The sequence below is a fragment of the Acipenser ruthenus genome, chromosome 6, assembly GCF_902713425.1.
Source record: "Acipenser ruthenus chromosome 6, fAciRut3.2 maternal haplotype, whole genome shotgun sequence".
NCBI lineage: Eukaryota > Metazoa > Chordata > Actinopteri > Acipenseriformes > Acipenseridae > Acipenser > Acipenser ruthenus.
Genome location: NC_081194.1, coordinates 73111927 through 73127208, shown reverse-complemented (window position 1 = coordinate 73127208; position 15282 = coordinate 73111927). Strand labels below are relative to the sequence as shown.

General features: G+C 36.5%; 1 long non-coding RNA gene and 1 pseudogene across 1 annotated transcript; both read right to left on the bottom strand.

Annotated features, from left to right (window-relative positions):
- The window catches only part of LOC131737408 (NBAS subunit of NRZ tethering complex-like), a 183277-nt pseudogene that overhangs the window by 63493 nt on the left and 104502 nt on the right, over positions 1-15282 (bottom strand).
- LOC131737343 (uncharacterized) lies at positions 13885-15044 on the bottom strand. The gene is made up of 2 exons (XR_009328963.1): positions 14859-15044; positions 13885-14093 (listed from the first exon to the last, which is right to left on the bottom strand). It is a non-coding gene; the product is annotated as an uncharacterized LOC131737343 (long non-coding RNA).

The following is a 15282-nucleotide window of genomic DNA, read 5'->3' as shown; positions in this document are numbered from 1 at the left end:
TTTGCAGTATTAGCAATATAAAATTATGTCTCTGCACGCATACGTAATTTTTTTTTTATCCCATGATATCGCGATATGGAAATTATTATTGATAGCGAATTATATCGATACTGTATAGAAATATCGATATTGGTGCCCACCCCTAATATTAATTAGAACTTGGATATTGACTGCACAATAATAGATTTTCATGAAAATATAGTAGCTTCCTTTTCCACTTGTAAAAATGTGAAAATGAGACATCGTATACTGTCAAACAGGCATAAGAGTCACACAATCATTAAGTAAAACACTTAACAAAAAGTCAATATGTTATGTTTTTGTGGGGGAAACTCTGTATTGTACATTGCAGCACTTGTATTCAGTGCTTAGCTACAGTCCCTTTAGTCTTTCCATACACATGACTGCTGCTATATATCACAGCTTACAAGAGGTTCAGTCCGTCCCTATACTGTATGTCCAAGGTCATTTAGACCACTCCACATGTATATTCCATATGGGGAGAGACTGACCCCTTCATACTGACACACACTTAAACAATTGTACATTTTCAAAGGGTGGAGGGAGGAATGAGCATATAGTGAAAAGTTGTTTTAACACCTTCAGTTATTATTGATTATCTCCATCGATAGGATTTGATGTGGATGCAACCTCTTTCTTAAAGTGCACAAAGCAAAGGGTATCTGATGTTATAATCTCGTCTAAAAGGCAGATTCTTGAGCGTTTAGTTAGATATTACTGTAAGTCTTACGTTGTGCATCTGTGACTTTGAAATTGGAGATTCTTGACTGTTTCAATGAGTATGACAGCTAGAGCTATAATGAGCCAGGCAATTAGTGGGATGATAGAATACCATGATGCTCAGTGAAGTCCTGTCTGTAATAGTAAAATAAATACATACATATTAGGATACACATTTTCATTTTTAATGGATTACCTTTTTTAAAGCCTGTCATTTCTATAGGTCTAATATGTGTTTTGACATATTTAAATGATCTAAAACTACTACGCCCCATAATTAATTGAAAGAACAAGTAATATGAGATAAAACACAGAGAAATTTAAAATATCTTTTTCCCAAATATGAAGTCATTTATTTAATTTTTTAAATCATTTTACTGGTCTTTATATATATATATATATATATATATATATATATATATATATATATATATATATATATATATATATATATATATATATACTGTATATACACATTGCCTAATATTTGTTTCACATGGGCCTTCTGCTTAAAATGGCAAAAACGTTGCCTGGTTTACCCTCAAACTGTAGAATATGATTGCCCTACATATAATAAAGCTGCGCTTCACCACCAATGGGAATGACAGCCATCCTAGGAAGAACATTATTAAAATGTACTATTTCTAATTTATTGAGAACAGGGCTCTATAAAACATTTGCTACGATCAAAATTCAGGGGACTCTGAGATCTTTCAATTTTTGTCATATAACAGAAATGCTGTTTATCTTGGCTGAAACGACATTCAATTAGGCAAAAGTGCAGATGTAGTCAAATTTTAAGTTATAAAGTCAGAGGTAACATAAATTATGTAAACATAGCCAAGCATAAACCAGTGCCATAAAATCCATAGCCACAACTTCTGATTTGCTGAAGCAGAGTATTACACTTGTATTATATACAGTGGTTGCCATGTCACTGTTATTCAAAACCTTTTTTGTATTACATTTGATCAGCATACCAGTCTGGCATGTGCAGCACAGAAACCAGGACCAGAGAACACAGTTGGAAATGTATTTGATTTAATGGATAGACTTTGAACAGAGGATAGGAGACACACAGAGTGGTCAGGGTATGGAATGGGTTGCCTAGTCATGTCGTTGATGCTGAATTACTGGTGTCCTTTAAGACCCAACTTGACAAAGTTTTGAGATCAGTCAGCTACTAAGAAGTGGACGAGTATAGATGGGCAGAAATATATAAGATTTTCTTATGTTCGTATGTTCTAATCTAATATCTGTGCAGTGCCATTGTATGCAGTTAGAATGTAGAATCTTGATTTAGGCAAACGTTTGTCAGTTTAAAGTATATTTTATTAGCTTTTTTTCTTAGGCTTTCCAGCATTGAAGGAACTGACCTTTCACGTTTACTTTACTACGTCTCCCTGCTTGAAAACTGTGGCTGTTTGGATTTTGTGAAAAGCCCCATTAAGCCAGATACACATATAAGGTTGCTCAAAAGACTGAAGGCTGTTACAACTGGTAAGTTAAAATTGAGAAAATAACTGCATTACATTGCCTGTATAAGGGTTTCCCAAAGTCCCAACCCACGACCCAACTGAGGAGACCCACCATCACTGAGACAGTGGGCCATATACTGTACTAAGAAAACTAAACATACAGTATTAGGGTTTGCACTTTGATTTTGTGGGATATAAAGATATTTCTTAAAAATGTGATGCTATTTCTAAAAGAAAAAAGAAACACACTGTATTGATTCGTCAATAGTGATGCATCCATATCAACAACATATTCATAAGACGAAAAAAATAGCAATCAGTAGGGGTGTTTTTGCAGCCTAGTTCTTAATTTACGTACATTGTGTGCAATAGGCTCACACATTAAAAGTGTAACAGCATCATTCATTAAGCTCATGTTTGCCCTGTGAGCTGTAACCGAGTCAGTGCTATTTCAGGCTTCACCATTTTTGTTCAAAAGGCATCAGTGCCTTGTGTATTAAACTTCATTTGATTCAAAGGTTTGGTTTTACAAACAAATGTCAAAAACCCATAGGAATAAAAAAACAATTGACAGTTCTTAAAAAAATGTTTTGAAGGATTCTTTTTTTACAATATACTGTATATTGTACTTTGACTTATAAAAGCCGTTATTTCCCAATTACCCATTGCTCTCTCTCTCTCTCTCTCTCTCTCTCTCTCTCTCTCTCTCTCTCTCTCTCTCTCTCTCTCTCTCTCTATATATATATATATATACATACTGTATATACAGTATATATATATACACACACACACTGCTGTGCAAAAGTCTTAGACATGTTGCATTTTTCTACTCTGATGCATTATGAGCATCAACAATTTACTCAAAGCCTCTACTAGTGTTTTCTACTATTATAACAACCTTGACTTGCATAAAGAAGGAAAATCATTGTGTGAAATAACTCGCATCACTCGATTTTCAAGGTGTGGTATCCGAATCAGAAAGAAGACAATTTTTCAATTGACAACAGAACTGGCAGAAGGCACAGGTGCCGTTGTCCATCAAATCAACAGTACGAAGGTCACCCTTGAAAGGACTTAAAGGAAGTGTTGCAGTAAGAATACCTCTGTTAAGAAAGGGGAACAAGACTAAAAGGCTAAAATATGCACAAGAACACAGAAATTGGTGCTTTGGACTGTTGATGGATGGACAACGACACCTGTGCCTTCTGCCAGTTCTGTTTTCAATTCAACACTTGTCTTCTTTCTGTTCCTTAAGGATATTATCTTCAAGTATTGCTCATCCTTGTTAGACAGCTTCCAGTCCTGGGTTTGTCAATTACAGATGATGTTCCATAGAGATCACTATGACTGCGCATGTATAATCTGGTTTGTTTACTTTTTGCTCTCTAAAACTTTCATAGAGGCGCAAGAGCTGCTGTGTTGATCCTGTGTTTATGTATGTATCTGAATACATGTAAAAAAATATTTATTTGAAATATAAAAAAAAGTCTCCAGTGTATTGTATGTAATATATATACTGTAGGTCTAGGGGAAAAAAATTGCTTCTTTCAATAAAGAATTGTCTAAACTGGTAAATACTTATGCAGTAACACCATTTATTCTGCCAGATGTATCATAAGAAAGTTTACAAACCAGAGGAGGCCATTTGGCCGATCTTGCTTGTTTGGTTGTTAGTAGCTTATTGATCCCAGAATCTCATCAAGCAGCTTCTTGAAGGTTCCCAGGGTGTCAGCTTCAACAACATTACTGGGGAATTGGTTCCAGACTCCCACAATTCTCTGTGTAAAAAAGTACCTCCTATATTCTGTTCTGAATGCCCCTTTATCTAATCTCCATTTGTGATCCCTGGTCCTTGTTTCTTTTTTCAGGTCGAAAAAGTCCCTTGGGTCGACATTGTCATTACCTTTTAGAATTTTGAATGCTTAAATCAGATCACAGCATTGTCTTCTTAGTTCAAGACTGAATGAATTAAGTTCTTTTAGCCTGTCTGCATATGACATGCCTTTTAAACCCGGGATAATTCTGGTTGCTCTTCTATGCACTCTTTCTAGAGTAGCAATATCCTTTTTGTAGTGAGGTGACCAGAACTGAACACAATATTCTAGATGAGTTCTTAGTAATGTATTATAAAGTTTTAACATTACTTCCCTCGATTTAAAATCAACACTTTTCGCTATATATCTGAGCATTTTATTGGCCTTTTTTCATAGCTTCCTCACACTGTCTAGGTGAAGACATTTCTGAGCCAACATAAATGGCTAGATCTTTTTCATAGATTCCTTATTCAATTTCTGTATCTCCCATATGGTATTAACATAGAAAATGACTTCAATTTCATCTCATATTCCTAATTGTTGTTGACAAATCAAAATGTATGAACCTAAAATAAACATTTTCAGGGAATTTCTTTCTTTTATAGCAAGCTCTGCATCGGCCCGTCATTCTGTCATTGGATTTTAAGGAATGCATTCATGCTGTAGCATTGGGTGTGAAAAGTAGTATTTATTTATCGAGAGATCTTTCATATATACCAGATGATTACTTGAAAGAGTCATCACCAACATAATCACACATGTTTTATTATTACATTTATGTTTGTGTGTTTCAGGGCTGAACAACAGGAGACTCACAGGTGAAGATCCTCTGGAGGCTCTGTCACCTGTTCTAACCAGCCATAATGTCTTATACATTTCCAAGCTGGCCTCCAAGATCCCCATGAAAGATGGATGCATGCTATCATCAAGCAGTGTGCACGCTGCCTGGCTTCGCAAACTCTTTTGGAAAGGAGACCCTCAGGTCCTTAAAAAGCAGCCCCAGTCTGCTCCTGAATATCTACACGCGTATGATACCTGTGCCAAGTACTTTGAAAGGCTGTTTCCTTCCGACATCACCTTTTTATAGATGACATCACCTTCTCCCCTGAAGCAGCCAGTTTGGTACATATATTGCTTGTTGCGTGATCCTACTACGTTTTGTTTTGATATTTATATTTAAATGTTCTGTACTATTACTCAGACCTAGCACTGGTCCTGGATTACTTTGACTGGGTTCTGTTTAAAGGTTGCCCAAATGAGTCAAATGTGAGATCCTCAAAACATGCAAAGGGTCCAGTTTTGGTTTACAGCTTAGGTAGCATAAATGCCTAGGTATCCATGCAATTTCATAGTATTAGTGTATAGTTAAAGTATGAAATCTAATCTATCTGTTCCGTCAGTGGAAAGGTCTTGCAATTTAATTGTTTCCAGATAGTCTTTTTCTTCTTTTATATGAAACCTTTTACTGAAGATTTAAAATGCAAGATCAATACTCAATGTTGAAATGAAGAAGTCACCAATTTGATCTAAGGTTCCCTCTATATTCCAGCTGGGAAATCTACTTCTTAAGAACCATGTGACTGTTACTGGAGTCAAGCATGCAACCCCAAATCAGCCTCATGGGTTGTAATGAAAATGCACTGTAAGAATCAGGCTTAACGAAGGACAGGAGACACCTCTGTCTGTAAAAGCAATTAATTGCTTGGATACAATGTCAGTCACAGTCGGGGGGCAGGTTGTAAACTCTAAAGTGACATACAGAAAATCAATGCAGATGGAGATGTTTTATCATGTTGAACAGCAAATACAATGCTATTTTATAATAGACCTTTTTTCGTATGTCGTTTCCAACCACTGACCAGAATGAAAGTATTTGATAAGAATAGCTGCTCCTTAGGGTCTAAATAGACAAAAGGTCAGTTATGTAAGGGAGAAACACACCCTTCAAAGCCTTAAAAGTCAATAGCAAGATTTTAAAATCAATGCAAAACTTAACAGGAAGCCAATAGTAAGGATTGGATTCCAGAACAGGGGTAATATGGTCACCAGATCGAGACCTAGTCAGAACCTTGGCTGCTGAGTTTTGAACGTACTGCAATTTGTTTAGGGTGTTCTTGGAAACCCCAGCAAGCAGGGCATTACAGTTGTCAAGTCTGGACAAGACAAAGACATGGACCAGTTTCTCCACAGCAGACATAGAGAGAAGAGGGCGTAACCGGGTGATATATTAATAAAATGAAAATGGGCATCTTGGTGATATTCCATACATGAGGCTCAAAAGTTAAGCTAGGGTCTAAAATTAAATGGTTCTGACGTTCGTAGTTGTTGTTTTCTAATAATAATAATAATAATAATAATAATAATAATAATAATAATAATAATATCTTTACAGAGGTAGGCTGTGAACTGTGCAATAGGACATTGATTTAACATCTCATCTGCAGGATGGAGCACAAGGAGGTTAATTCTCTTGCTCAGGGTCACACAGCAAGTCAATCAGTGGCAGGGTGGGATTTGAACTGGTGACCTTCTGGATACAAGCCCTGGACTTTAACCACTGGACCAGTTTAGTTAAAGTATTACCTCGTTTCAATTGTTCATCAAAGTAGCATTGTCTTATCAAAGTGTTACTTTGTATTAAACGTTTTTTACTTCTTGTTTGCATTTAGACATTTATTATACTAAAAATAGTATTGCACTTGAATCTGAAAGACTTTGAAACATAATACTTATTCTGGAGATGTGTTCATTGTTGAAAAACAATGTTGGAATGCAATTGGTCTTCTTGGAAACATGGAGTTGCAGTTAGATGTAGAGTTGAGGAGTCTTTTCAGGATGAAGATGGGTACGACGCTTGAATGGCTCCCCATTACAAGCGAAGGCTCAGTGGTTAGTTCATGGTGAGATGGGAGTCTGGATCCAAAAGAGAACAAGTTCATGCTTGTTTCTCTTTAAATATAGTGCCCAAAGTTGAGTTTATTTGGTGATCCAATCTCTTCCTGGCAAAACAGGAAGCCAATTTCATTGGCTTACAGAGCGTGAATGACACTTCCTTCTTACACAAGCAATGTGTGTCATCAACACAGGCATTGTCCCTCCCCATAGAGAGATAACAGTAAAATGTATAGAACAAAACTTAAATTGATATAACTAATTATATTGACCATAGAAGAATAAAAATGTCAATTACTGTTACAAGCATGTTAAACACGTTATACAATAATTAAGGAGAATAATTTAAGAATTATTTTCACTTTAAGCTTCATTAAAACACAATAAACATTTCAATTGTATTGGTAAAATAGACTTAAACAGCTCTTAAACTTGCGTGCGCAAGATTAGAAGTAATAGAAAAATCCAGCACACTGCATCATGCAAAATCTGACATCTGTTAAAAAAAAAAAAAAAAAAAAACATATAACAGAAATTTGCAATCAATCAGCCCAATTGAATAATCTTCAAGCAGCCATCACATTTCATACTATTAAATAGGATTACGCCTGTTAAAGGGCATCTCTGGACCGTGAGTTGTAACATTATACGTATTACATCATATAGTATTAAATATAACATATTAGGATGTCACAAAAGCTTAACAATTTAACCAATGCAACCCTTCCAGAATTAATCCGTAATATATAAAGAAATCTGTTTAATCTATGTACAGACATTACAAATACTTGTTAAATGAAACCCTCCTAAATAGCCAATTCATTATATCAAAGTCGTTATGTACAATCAAATGTCAGCAATACAATCAAAATGATACCGGCAAGTTCACATTACTTGTATCAGAAAGTTATTATAGCATTGATCACAGATCAAAATCCTGGTTAAGGCCTTTTGGTTTTAAAGTTTGTAAGGTGTAGATCCAATAAACTTCTCTTTACTAATATTTCCTCCTCTTATTGGGGTTTTAATTTTTTCAATTCCATAAAATCTCAACGTAGAGATGTTGTGGCTATAGTCGTTAAAATGGACTGCTATGGGGTAATCCCAGTCATTTCTACATATAGAGCTTTTATGTTCACTAATTCTTTGTTTGAGCATACATGTTGTTTTTTCTGTATATGCCAAACCCCAGGGGCATCGTATCATATAGATTAACATTAGTTGAAGTGCATATAATTATATCTTTAATTGGAAATCTCTTGCCTGTTAAAGGGTGACTAATATTATTAATATTATTACACTGAGGATAGTTGCCACATTTATAGTTACCATTAGGTATTTGGCTTAACAGAGTTGGTGTCTGAATTTTTTTCTTGGGTTGAAAATGTGCATGTAGTGATTTATCCCGTATATTTGGGCCTCATTTAAAACACTGTGTCATTAGAGACGGATCAGTGGATAATAAATGCCAGTGCTTATTAATAGCCGTTCTAAATAGATGAGATTTTGGAGTATATGTCGTGATAAATGTAACAGAAAACTTTTTGTCTTTTTCTTTACTTTTTTGTAGAAGTTCACCATGTGGTTTATTCAAAGCCGAATTAAAAGCTGTTTCCACCCAGCTATTAGGGTAACCCCGCGTGACGAATCTTAGTTTCATCTCTGTGGCTTTATCTACAAGTTCCTCTGTGGTGTGGCATACACGTCTCAATGTAAAGAACTGACTCTTTGGTAAACCTCTTTTTAAAGGCATGGGATGGAAGCTATTAGCTAAAAGTAACGTGTTTTTATCAGTTTCTTTTTGATACAATGTACAAGACCTCGATCTGATTTCTCTATCCACATATCTAAAAAATGTACTCGTTTCCTACCACATTCAAGAGTAAATTTCAAATTAGAATTGACATTGTTTAAAGGATGTGTTGCAGTAAGAATACCTCTGTTAAGAAAGGGGAACAAGACTAAAAGGCTAAACTATGCACAAGAACACAGAAATTGGACTATGGAACAATGGTCAAAGGTGCTTTGGACTGTTGATGGATGGACAACGACACCTGTGCCTTCTGCCGGTTCTGTTGGGTCTCCCAGTCCTGTGTTTGTCAATCACAGATGATGTGTCTCTGTACTTGTTGATTATGCTTCGGATACCAGGCCTTGAAAATCAAGTAATGAAAACATAATAATATGCTGGGTGGTAATGTCATGTTAAACACTTTAATAGCATCATTTTCTACGTTGATAAAACAATGACAAAAAAGTACAAAAAATGTTGTGGCAGACAAAAATGCTGCCTATCCCTTTAAAAAAAAAATTAAAAACGACTCTGCACTTTTTTGCATAAAAGAACGCAGGGTGTGTTTACCAGTCGGCCAACATACCGCTAGAATAGTGGGGACGCGGCAAATTTAACTACGAAAAGAGTTCCACACTTACTTACCTGCCTGGACATAAACAAACTTGCAAAGAAGGAAAAGGCACTGAAGGACTACAGAAACAATATTAGATAAATCTGTTGTTTAAGTTTGTGTTGCTTTGATCCTGAGTTAGTTTTGCGTTTGTTTATATTCACTCTATAGAGCTGGCTTTTGATTTGTTTTGGTTTACGTTTGAGAATGTACATAGTTCTGAGTTAATAACAAAAATAATAACACTAATACTAAAACCAACTAGGTGATGTGATGACTCTAACCCAGTGGTCCTCAAAGTGGTGCCCGCAGGCAAATTCGTGCTCGCGAAGCCAGGCCATCTTGCCCGCGGCAGCTGTTCTTAAATTATGGGTCGTGAACACATTTCTGGCGGGTTGTAGTGTGGGAAGATAAAAAAAGCTTTAAACACATTTTCCAACAAAAGCTTCACAGCAGTCTGGTGACAGTGCTGCTCGCTTATGCTGTGCTTGTACGTACTCGACATATTTTTTTTTCCTGAAGGGCCTCTGCGATACGATCAACCAATTGAATATCTGCGTTTTCTCTGCGGTAGCCCAATCATAAGTTAGCTGGGTGGGACATAAACGGTGTCTGTGTCAGTTGCAGGTACTGATAGTAAGTTTAACCAATAGGAGAGTTAAATATCTGCCAAAGTTTTACGCAGCTGTCCAAACATAAGCAAGCAGAGACCGTTCATTTCTGCTGCTTCAGATAAGTTCTTCACTGTGCAACGCAACTCTTGACCACTGAACCCGACATCTCTAAGAAACGGGGTTATAGAGTGTGCCACAAATCCTTGACAACCCACCTCCACTGGGTAAACCCGGACTCTCCATCCTCGCTGTTCCGCTTCAGCAGCTAGTTGAGCATATCGAAGTTTCTTCCTGTCATACGCCTCAGGGAAACACCGTAGTAGTTATGAATAATTGTACTGGAGATGAGCGATCTTTAAAATAGAGTAGTGTTGACAAATTTGCCAAATTGAAACAAAGCGAGACGGTACAATCCTCTTTTATTTTAGTTTATTTATGGTTATCTGTGGAAACATGCTATTTAAAAAATATTTGCATTGCGTATTTTATCTAAATTACTTAAATAACCGCAGCATGCACAATTACTACCTGAGACTTGGCCTTATCAGAGTGAGCCAAGAATAACTCCCACTTAAACTCATATAACGTTATACTCTCTGTGATTTGAATTTGTATGTTTTTAATAATATAAATATAAATTACACACACACACACTGTATATGTCGCAAGAAGGCAGTGTTTAAGATAAGAACAAAACAGCCAAGTAAGATCAATTTATGCCCGTGTCCAAATTACTTTGAAAACCAATGCTCTAACCAGTACTAACAACTAAGACAGTAGGAATCTGATCACCATCGGCTTGTTTTATACCATAGTATTTTTTCTGTGTACATGTGCACGGGCGGGTCTTGTGTCCAGAGCAGAATCTGGCCACTGGACAACTAGTACCGTCTGACCATCACAAAGTTTTGAAAAACAAGAGTTAAAAGTAAAAGACCACCATTTTAAAGTCAGTCATGTTTCCTTGTGCTGCTATAATTTGAATGTGTACTTTATATACCAATGAATAAATTACAAACTTGTTTCACAGAGAGCAGAATTGTAATGGTAGCGAGTGTTGCAAACGTTCTGTTATCCCCCCTCACACAAGCACATCTCCTCTGTATATTATTTGGGGCAGTTTAAAAAAAGCAGTCTAAAAGTCTGAACAACTCACATTGCAAAGCTACACATGGTGTGGTATTCAGTCATTCATCTCATAATAGCCATGAGACACTATCATTTTTAAATTAGTTTTAGAAATGTGATAAATTTACAAGACAAATCATTCAGATGACTGCTCAGTAAGAACAGTAGAGTCTTGCCCCTGGGATGCTATATACCAGGGTTGGGATACTCATTCCGATCAATTTATTTTCAAATTAATTACATTTAAATCCTAAACCCTAAAACTCATATACCACACTGAGTTATATTATTATTATTATTATTATTATTATTATTATTATTATTATTATTATTATTATTATTATTATTATTTATTTATTTATTTATTTATTTATTTATTTATTTATTTCTTTCTTAGCAGACACCCTTACCCAGGGCAACTTACAGTTGTATACAAAATAAAATACTTATCAAGAATTACAATACAATTAAGGGCAAGATACAAAATACAATGACTTCAGTCCTAATAAGAACAAATACAAAACACAGTGCGATTTGATATCAGGGCAGTTCAAGAGCAGATAACAGTATTGATAATTACATCAGGGTTAGATACGCAAGTGCAAGTGAAATACAAAATACTACAGATTAGATTAAGTGCAGGATTAAATACAGTAAAATAGGGAGCAGATAAGGGCAAGTTGAAGTGCATTAAAGGCAGAGTGCTATATTGTCCAGAAGGGAAGAGTTGTGTTTTACAGGTGTTGTCTGAAGAGGTGTGTCTTGAGGAGGCACCGGAAGGTGGTCAGGGACTGGGCAGTCCTGACATCCGTAGGAAGGTCCTTCCACCACTGTGGGGCGAGGGTGGAGAAGGAGCGGGCTCTGGAGGCAGGGGAGCGTAGAGGAGGTACAGCCAGTCTTCTAGTGCAGGCGGAGAGGTCGGGTGGAGGTGTAGGGAGAGATGAGGGTCTGGAGGTAGCTGGGTGCAGTCTGGTCAAGGCATCGGTAGGCGAGTACAAGAGTCTTGAACTGGATGCGAGCGGTGATCGGGAGCCAGTGGAGTAACGTGGGAGAACCGAGGCAGAGAGAACACCAGACGAGCAGCGGAGTTCAGGATAAACTGGAGTGGACCGGTGGCGTAAATGTACTGTACATACTTGTGGCAATGCTGGTAAATATGATAAAGCCAGGGTCATATCCTTAGGCAGAGCGTCACTAGCCAACTGCAACAGGACTGGAAAACAATTAATGAAAAAAAAAATTGGAATGAGACTGGTTACTCATACATTTCTACTGTTTGAACTTCAAAGGGGATGATGACACAAAGGGCTAGATTAAGTTATTTACTACAAATTGTCTATAGCACTTTTTATTTTTAAAGAAAAAAAAATACATCAGTACAAAATGAACAAGGAACAGTTTATAATCCCCAAAATGAAATGTTTGAGAAAATGTAATTCTGAAAAAGTGAGCCAATTATGATTTAGATTTAATAGCTTTTAGAATCAAGCCAATTATGTCTCAAGCACACAGGAACAGTGGAAGGAGCGATCAAAATCAGTGTCTTTATACATTTTAGAATGCATCACTAACATGCTTTTAAGATGTAAATTTGCATTTTCACATTTTTGTTTTTCAATTTCAGATGGAATCCAAACACCACTTAAATTGTAAAAAAACCTTCAGGCAATAATGTATCAAGCAGACATTCAGTGCAGCAACCACATCTCTTGGATTGATGAGATGCACAGAACTGAGGTGGGGCTTGACTGGCAATCTTTTTAAAAATTAAGAACCTCACATGCCATTTCTTGTCTCATGTAATACCAGGGGACTTTTTTGACCTGAAAAAAGAAACAAGGACAAGGGGTCTCAAATGGAGATTAGATAAAGGGGCATTCAGAACAGAAAATAGGAGGCACTTTTTTTACACAGAGAATTGTGAGGGTATGGAACCAACTCCCCAGTAATGTTGTTGAAGCTGACACCCTGGGATCCTCCAAGAAGCTGCTTGATGAGATTCTGGGATCAATAAGCTACTAACAACCAAACGAGCAAGGTGGGCTGAATGGCCTCCTCTCGTTTGTAAACTTTCTTATGTTCTTATGTAATTTGCTTAGTATCTCTTAATTTGTGGTTTAAAGATGTTCTACCTCGCTAAGACTGATTTGAAATTGACGTGAAGCTCATAAGAACTACGAAATTTCACCAATGGGCCAATTTATATCATATATCTCAATATGGTAGCTAAAATGGTTCAAGGTTTGGGGTCCCAGACACATTTTGCCTCCAGTGTTTATCCAACCTTGCATATTATGAAGTTCACACTCTCTATCAGCTGTTCTGAGCTTCCATTTTATCAACGTCAAAGTATGCATGTTGCAGCAGAAAGCCATTACTAAATAAAATAGGCAATTTAAAAAAGATTAGCAAGTGCTGTGGTGGGGGAAAAAAATCCCCCTATATTCATTTTTTTTAATGTTATCGGTATTGCATATAGATTATATATATATATATATATATATATATATATATATATATATATATATATATATGAACATTTATTTTACAAATCAAAACAAGAAAATGTAAATAAACAAACATCTGAACAGACATCAGTTTACAACATACTGTACATATTTATAAAACTGAAACAAAAGCAATACATTTTTAACTTTTCAACAGCAATCGGTTTATTATCAGATGAGCAAAAGCAACTGAACAACGTAGATAAATAAACTTAGAAAAAAAACATTTTACAGAAGCGCACAGCACAAGAAGTTATAAAAAAAAGTCCAATTTATTTTTCTTTTTTTCGACAAAATGGTATTCCTTTACCTTGAGTCTAAGGCTGTTCACAATCAACACAGATAATGCGCTTCTCCACACCGCCTTCCTGCACAGGGCACAGCTGTCCAAAGCTTTTTTTATTGTACTTGCCAACCTGGCATTGGCGTCTCTTGCGGCTCTCAACGGGGTTGCCAGCTTCAGCTGTGGGTATACGCTTGTCTCCCTCTGTTTCAAATGCTTCTTGCGAAGTTCCTGTGTTAAACGTAAAATATATTCTCTCCTAGGTAAATTCTTCTCTGTGCAGTCTTTGTAAAGTACCCACGAGAAGGTGGCTGCTAGGTCCAATACATTGTAAAACACCTGAGCAGACCACCGTTGGGAGCCAGCTTTCATGGAATACTTCCGTGCCATCTGATCCGAAACATAAATTTCATATTTTGTTGCAAAGTAAAACTCCACGGTCTCTGGTATTTATTTTCACTAGTCCCGATGCTAATAGACTGACCAAAGCAGCGCAGCTGGCAAGCAGGCGGCAGCCTTCAAAAGGCTGATTGAAAACAATAGACTGTCAGTCACTCAGGCAGAGAGTAGAGACTAATCTGATTACTGCTAAACACGTTGCGGACTAGTAAATAAAAATAATAAAGTAGAATACCATTCTATATAATCACAATACAGTTGTTTTCTGTGTGGCCTTCAATGTGACTGCTCCCGGGGCTTTTAGGTATAATGTAATATATCTCCTTTATTTCTGCAAGCCTGCGTTTCATGCTTTGTGAGAATATGGAATACATATGGACAGAAAGGTACATGAACGTACAGTCCCATATGTGTTACACTACTGGAGAAAATTACATTTTAAAACCAAAAACCGCCAAAGTGACTGCTAGTGTTAAGCAAAAGAAAGTGCCAAATGACAACACATCGGTGATACTTTTACATAATAAAGGAGATAAAGAAGTACAGACCTATTAGCTTGCTTCCTGTGATCTACACATTTTTTACCAAGATACTCACCAACAGACTTCAAGATAAATTTGACTCGGCACAATCAAATGAGCAAGCAGGATTCAGGAGTGGATTTAGCACAATGGATCATCTTCAAGTTGTACGGCAAGTGATTCAAACCAGCAAAGAGTACCACTTTGCTTGGGATTCATTGATTATGAAAAAGCCTTTGACTCTGTTTACACAACATCTGTATTAAGCTCTGAAAAAAACAAGGAATTGAGAAAATGTACAGAAAATGCAACCTCCACAGTAAGACTCCATAAAAACAGTAACAAAATCAAAATTACAAAACAGAGTTTGTCAAGGAGATACAATTTCCCCAAAGCTCTTCGCTGCGACCCTAGAAGACATTTTCAAAACACTGGATTGGGTAAATAAGGGGCTGAAGATCAATGGAGCCTACTTGAATCACCTATTATTTGCTGACGAC